Source organism: Tachypleus tridentatus, chromosome 6 (genome assembly GCF_004210375.1).
Source record: "Tachypleus tridentatus isolate NWPU-2018 chromosome 6, ASM421037v1, whole genome shotgun sequence".
NCBI lineage: Eukaryota > Metazoa > Arthropoda > Merostomata > Xiphosura > Limulidae > Tachypleus > Tachypleus tridentatus.
In genome coordinates this window covers 58,627,941-58,635,222 of record NC_134830.1, presented here as the reverse complement: position 1 = coordinate 58,635,222, position 7,282 = coordinate 58,627,941, and the positions used below count along the sequence as shown (strand labels likewise).

At 33.5% G+C, this 7,282-nt stretch overlaps 1 protein-coding gene across 4 annotated transcripts in view; it reads left to right on the top strand.

Annotated features, from left to right (window-relative positions):
• The first annotated feature begins 5,606 nt into the window (after nucleotides 1–5,606).
• The window catches only part of LOC143252609 (5'-AMP-activated protein kinase subunit gamma-1-like), a 178,225-nt gene continuing 176,549 nt past the window's right edge, over nucleotides 5,607–7,282 (top strand). For 2 of the 4 annotated variants that reach the window (XM_076504997.1, XM_076504996.1), the window contains exon 1: nucleotides 5,607–6,240. The gene's annotated coding sequence lies outside the window, so the exon portion shown is untranslated. The remainder of the gene's footprint in view (nucleotides 6,241–7,282) is intronic. The other 2 variants (XM_076504993.1, XM_076504991.1) reach the window with 2 other exon arrangements.

Genomic DNA, 7,282 nt, shown 5'->3' with positions numbered 1-7,282 from the left:
ATTGCAAACAACAATATAAAGATGATACATTTATTTATACATAGATCATCCACACATTACTTTCAATATTAAAATTTAATGTTACATTGTAAAATGCATACTCGACTTTATTATCATTGCAGTTGGAAGTTATATATTCCTGACTCTTGGTATACAGTTTGTTTACCAAGTCTAAGTATTAGACTATTACAGACACTCGCTACGATGTCGGTGAAATTGCCCGATCTTGTAATCATTTTCAACTCATGCATTTTCCAGCATAATATTACATTTTAATATTAAGTCAGAATTGGATTCTCCGCGATGGACGAAAGTTAGATAGCCCGTTGTTTGGCTTTGAGCTAAAACGTAAACTATTAACAAAAAGAATTGACTTGTACACTTACCGTGAGATCTTTGTTTTTTATCATTAGAATAAAAATTGTTGTTATGTTTTTATTTTACCACGCTTTTTGTTATTTTTTAGTAAATTATTATAAAACAACTGCCAAAAAAAGAAGAATATGCAATATCTACACATGTACACAGATATGTATATGTGTGTAAATAATCTACGGAAAATTATGTTGAGGTATTGATTATAGTTTTTCTTGTTTTCTATCCTAGAATATTCTACTATTTTTGCATACTGATTACTAACCTAACTAGCGCTCCCCGCTAGTACAGCGGTATGTCTCCGGATTTACAACGCTAAAATCAGGGGTTCGATTCCCTTCGGTGGGCTGAGCAGATAGCCCTTTGTGGCTTTGCTATATGAAAAACAAACAAACACCCATCTAGCTATTAATCAGTTAATTAAAATATACTGCACCTATATAAATAAAATTATTTGCAAAAGTTTTAAGTGTTTAACTTGTCCAGTAACCATAAATTTTCAACATGTACGATACAAAAGTTATCTTATCGTAAAGAATTCAGTTCTATAAAAAAACCTGTAGTGGAAAAATGCACGAATAAAAAATGATTACGAGATCGGGTAATTTTACCGACATCGTAGCGAGAGTCTGTAATAGCATTGTCAGCGCTAATTAACTGGAGTAACTTGTCCAATAAACTCAGGTAGCGTGCACAGTAGTTACTATTATCGCAGGTTTACTATTTTATGGTCAACGATAGAAATGTCACGAGTCGTATTTGATACATTAATATAAATCTTGTCTTATTTATAGTCATTACGCAAGGAGTTGAGACATATAAATCAACTACAATAATACTTCTCCATGTACCACAAAGTTCTTTACGTGTTACCTCTATTTACACAAACATGTCATGTACACTGTGCATACAGTTGGTATTCAGGACAAATTATTGTCCTGAATTTTAATGGTTTCTGTAGAATAAAGAAGTCCTACTTGTCTGTGTTGAGACGTTAGTTTGTGTAAATATTCCTTAAGGAAATAAATCTACTTCTCCTCAAATTTAAAAAAAAAATGTATATGAAAATAGTGAGGTTTTGTGGAAGCGTTAATAATCTAGTATACAGTTGGTATTGTCAGTCACTTAATATCAGAAAATGATATATCGATACACTGAAAAGGGACTAATATATTAGATTGATTTTTTGTTGAAAAAAACGGATACACTGTATACATATATACAGAGATATAACTTGTACATTCAGATACATGCTAAAGATATTTTTAGTGGTTTAGGGCAGGTTCATAAAATACTACTGATTTAATTTTAAATTAAGATGGAAAAAGTGTTCTTTAAAATATTTTTTTCTAATTAATGTTCTCCAGATTTAAATAAATTCAGTTTGTTTAAAAACTAACTCATTAAGAGAAGATACATTTTTCTGAACATTATCCTGTTTTCCACCTTGTTTTCTGACCTTCTTTCCAAGGACGTTTGGTCCACTCTTAATCGGATAGTCCATCTACTTTATTTTGTTTTACTAGAAGAGATTGGCTCATCAGGCTGCGGCTGTTGTTTATATAATATATATCCAGTCATTATTTAAAACACTGTCGAAAGATGGCGTTAAAAAGACTATGTATTAAAAGAAATTTTGGCAAGGTGCCACGTTTGTTCTGTGCAGTGATTTCTGGAATAAGGTACGAGGAAATACAGATAATTTATTATGAGGATTTTACAGATCGATTGTTAGCCATAAGCTACCATTAGCCACGTTTTTTGTGGGTTTTTTTAATATAGCAGTGGTGAAAATAAACTGTTATTTTATTACAGTGTAAAACTACATCTACATGATTGTGTGATGGTTTTATTTTTGACAAAGCTATTCAGACTAATTATTGTCGTCCATAATTTTCAACTACCGATCATACGGAAGGCAACCGTCCACCAATACTCACCGCCAACTCATAAGCTGCTTCTTTTTTACCAACGAATAATGATATTGACAGTCCGTTACATTATATTAGCTCTAATGCTGAAGGGAGGAGCATGTTCGGCGCCAGTTTTCGATCCCACGACCCGCAAGTTGCAAGTCGAGCGCACTAATCACCTGATCATGCTAGGCCTGATATCTACACAGTAACTTTTAATTGCATATATCTATAATCATTTGTTGTTGTTTTTATTTAGGATCTCCCACAGTTTTTTATTGTTTTGTTTTGTTTTTTTTACAAAGCGATGTGAAGTTTTGAATATGGTTTAGCTCTTAAAGCCTACAGAATATAAGTGAAAATTGTAAGAGGACCCCAAAATAAGGGCTGTTTTTTCGGGGGGGGGATCAGGTTTTGCTGAAAAAAATTACTTGAAAATTGAAAATAATAACGTGAAATCGATTTTAGAAATTTTCAAAGTTGAGTCCCTATATTGGGGGGGGGAGTCAAAGGGATTTGCATGTATGAGGAAGGGGGAGAATCTAAGTATTGTCACCACTGATTTACTTGGTAGGCGTTATGGACGCGTAAGGAATCGTTCCAAATCAGTAACTCCGTTTAAAATTTCGAAAAGTTCAAATTGGAACCATATAACCAGGGACAAAGGACAGGAGAGGGTGGTGTTGGAATGTATTCCAAATTTGATAAAAACATGAAAATATCGCTCTAAACAAGATAGAGTTAGTTTTACGTATTACAAAGCCATGGATTGACTAGTACAGTATGAGTTTCCATGTGATCTTACAACAAATCGAAAAATAATCAGTGATGTCGAGAAAACCCACTTGTAGAGAAAAATATAGAAATATATATATGTAAAACAGCTCGTTTGGGTTGAGAAAATATTTTACGTAGGGGAGCGAACAACGTTTCGACCTTCTTCGATCATCGTCAGGTTCACAAAGAAAGAAAGAGGTAACTGACCGGAAGCTGACCACATGTTTGAAAGGGGTTGTGTAACTGAGTGTCGGAATGTAGAGGGCGTGCTTAGATGTTTGAATATATAACCTACAACCCATCTATAGACATTCCCAGGAACCAATTAGCAACCGTCATAGAATTCACCACGATGAAGACAAACTTCATCTTCAACAACCACAACTATATACAAACAAATGACCTAAACATGGGCAACCCAATATCACCAGTTCTTGCCAATATTTTTATGACGCAATAAACACAGCATTACATCCACCACTATACTGGTACAGATATGTAGATGACACGGTTGCGGGATTCACATCTACAGAACACACACTTAATGTTTTTCAATCAAATCAACGCTATACATCCCAACATTAACTTCACATGTGAACAGGAAGGAAGGAATCAAACATCATCTCTTAACCTCAAAATTACAAGAACCGATACACAATTTAAAACAGAAATCCACCGAAAAATCACCCATACTGGACTATACATTCCTTGGGACTCAGCATATGAAACAAAACAAAAACTCAACATCCTAAAAAACCAAATAAATAACACAGCCATAAAACTATGCTCACCAGATAAAATTAAAGATGAAATAGACAAAATAAAACAATACTTCATCAACATCAATAAGTTTCCTCCACAAACCGTGAAAAACATTATACGCACACACCTAGATAGAAAGCAAAATCAACCAATAAAAGTAAATATATCTCACTAATTAAAAAATCACGAAACCATATACTGCTGCATACCATATATTCCCGACATCAGCAGAAAAATAACCAACATTTGGCAAAAACTAGTAACAAAATATGACATTCCAGTTAATACCAAATTTATTTAAAAACCAGACACAAAACTGAGGTTTATACTATGTAAAAACTACACTGACAAACACCAGACCAACATTATTTATAAAATACAATGTGATAACTGCCACGACTTCTATATTGGAGAAACAAGTAGAAAAATGGAAACCAGATTTAAAGAACATAAAAAGTCACCTTCACGCGTTTTCGAACACTGCAAGTCAAATAAACACAACATAACCCTAGAAAATACTCAAATACTAAATAAAGAAACAAACATAAACAAACGCAAAATTAAAGAAGCCTTCCTTACACAACAATTTAAGCCCAAAATAAACCAATACAAAGGAACACCTTTATACCTATATTAAAACTAATATAATAAATAATAATAATAAAATAAATAATATAAAATTATATATTCAAACATCTAAGCACGTCCTCTACATTCCGACACTCAGTTACATAACCCCTTTCAAACATGTGGTCAGCTTCCGGTCAGTTACCTCTTTCTTTCTTTGTGAACCTGACGATGACCGTTGTTCGCTCCTCTACGTAAAATATTTTCGCAACCCAATCGAGCCGTTTTACATATATATAAAACGAAAAATAGTTCAGTGTGGAATCCGTAAGGCTAGCTTGCTTATAAAGTGCTTAAAAAAAACACACCAAAAAACTACACCTACGTAAGTTTCTTCATATAAGTACATACAAACTAAAAGTTTATTATTTTATGGTCAATAACAGAAAAATCACGAGTTCTATTTGATATATTAACATAAATCTTGTGTCATTTATATTTATTACGTAAACGAGTTAAGACATTATATAAATCAACTACAACAATATTTCTCTATATACCACTAAGTCCTTTACGTGTGACTTCCATTTACACAAACGTGCCCTGTTCAAAGGTCACTGCATAGACAGTAATTTGTTATAAATTCTGTACACACCTGACATTTAGTTATGCTCCAAAGACACACTTTCTGTACTGTACCCAATTCCAACAACTCAAATGAAACCTGTTAATGCAAGCTGGTGATAATACTCTAAACATATTAAGGGCGATCTTTTTTGTAAACTTTTTTTTTCTTTTACTCAAGAAGTAGAAACATACACAGACTTTTATCTCAACTACACAAATATTCCCTTTCTGTTGAATGCATGAAAACGTATTTTGTGGGAATATATACATATCCTTAGTTTGAGCCACTGAGACAAGATATTAGTCAAGATAACAGAGGGAGTTAGTTGGGTGGGTCACTTACAGATAGGCTAATCATTTGTTATTGTCATTTGTTGCCCTAAAAGATATGTGTATGGTTATCTTTAGAGAAAACAGTTATTTGGCATAATATACCGTGTGAAACGTAACTGTGAACAATAAAATCACGTGCTAAAGGATATGGCACGAGAGATGTCGATTGTTTGGTAATTGTAAGTAAGTCGCGGTTTGTCTGCAGTGGCGATACTTGAGTTCGTGCTCGTGTGCATGCGCAATAGCGTACGTGGCCGTTTACGTTACACATGTGGTTGGCAGCACGCGGAAAATCGAAGAGTAAATTTTAAAACCTGAACAAGGTACCATTAAAAACTGAATCTGTTTTTACTGCACAAATTTTTCTAAGGCTACAACACAGGAGACTTGTGGTGAATGTTAAGTAATTAGTGAGACTGTCGTATTTCAGTGAACGAACAAGCGTAGACTTTCCAGTAGTTCGTTTTCAACAAAGGCTATAATATAACTCGTGTTTCGACGTACAAGATTGTACCACGCGAAACGGGACAAGATTTATATGTCGGTTACAAATATCATTCACCGAACAGTATTGTACAATACGAAACGGAACGAGGTTTGTGTATCAGACAAATGCTGTTATCCATCAATCCGTAAGTTCTCCCCTTTTTCAGACCTAAAAGCACTGCGTTAACAATTAGTTTGATTTTCTGAAATAGAATATAAAAGTGTCTGGGGTTCTTGTTTCTCCCCTCGAGCAAATAACAAAGTGGGAAAAGTTACCAGTGTGAATAAACACCAGCCATATTTTTCGTCATAGGTGCTGTTTTCCTCCTTCCATTTCTGAGTTAGCAAAGTTGTTTGTTACTTAAAAGAAATATCTATTGTCGTCAGGAGAACAACTGAGGTAAGGTGTTAATTTGTTTGTATATATGTAATAGAGGTGGTCTATTAGTTAGTCCGTAGAAATGTAATACATGTTAGTTTATTAGTAGGTGTGGACTAATTTAGATAATTGAAGGAAAGAGTGGAGAATATTGTTCTTAAAATAAATTACTGTTTTGTTAGTTTGAATGTAATTAAAGTGAAATGTTAACGTTTATCTTGTGGTGTGGAATTTATTCATGTCTACCAGTATGAGTTGAATTAAGGTAGAAATTACAACACGGAGTGGGATTGGATTGAGATAAAACTGAAGTGTTAATCAGTTTAATTACATGTAAAAACCTTTTTGTTTACAACACGAAGCGGTATTGAGATAAGGGACTGTAGTTTTGTCATTCAAGTTTGTTTTTTTCTTTTATATGGGACTTAGGGTTGTGCGTCAAGTTCAGAGAGTTAAAAAAATAGTCTTTTTAGTGTTTTCCCGTTTAACAGTTAACTAAAACTGTAGGCTGGAGTATAGTTTTCGTTAGTCTGGTTTGTTATTGTGATGTCCTTAATATCTGCCCTGCCATGCTCGGAATGTTACCAAATTAGGGCACTACATTTCAATGTACATGTTCTTAAGACTCGAATCCATTCTTCAGTAGAGTATTATCAGTACCTCGCTGGTTAAGCGGTAAGTCTTCGGATTTACAACGTTAAAATCAGGGGTTCGATTCCACTCCCTGGACTCAGCAAATAGCCCAATATGGCTTTACTATAGGAAAACAAACACTATAGTATTTATCATAGGGCCAACTGAAATAACCATTATAATGATACAGAGATAAACTAAAAAGGGTTTAATATATTAGATCGAATTTTTTGTTGGAAAAGAACGGATACACAATTATTGTTATTTTCTTACACCATTCTTATAGAAGTTTTACTTATATTTTTCATGAAAAAAAAAGCGTTGCTACTTATAATACATACACAATATATGGATATGTATTATGTAAGTACAAAGAAGTATTGGTATTAAGATCAGTAACGTTTCGATCGTGTACTTTTAATCATAAAGA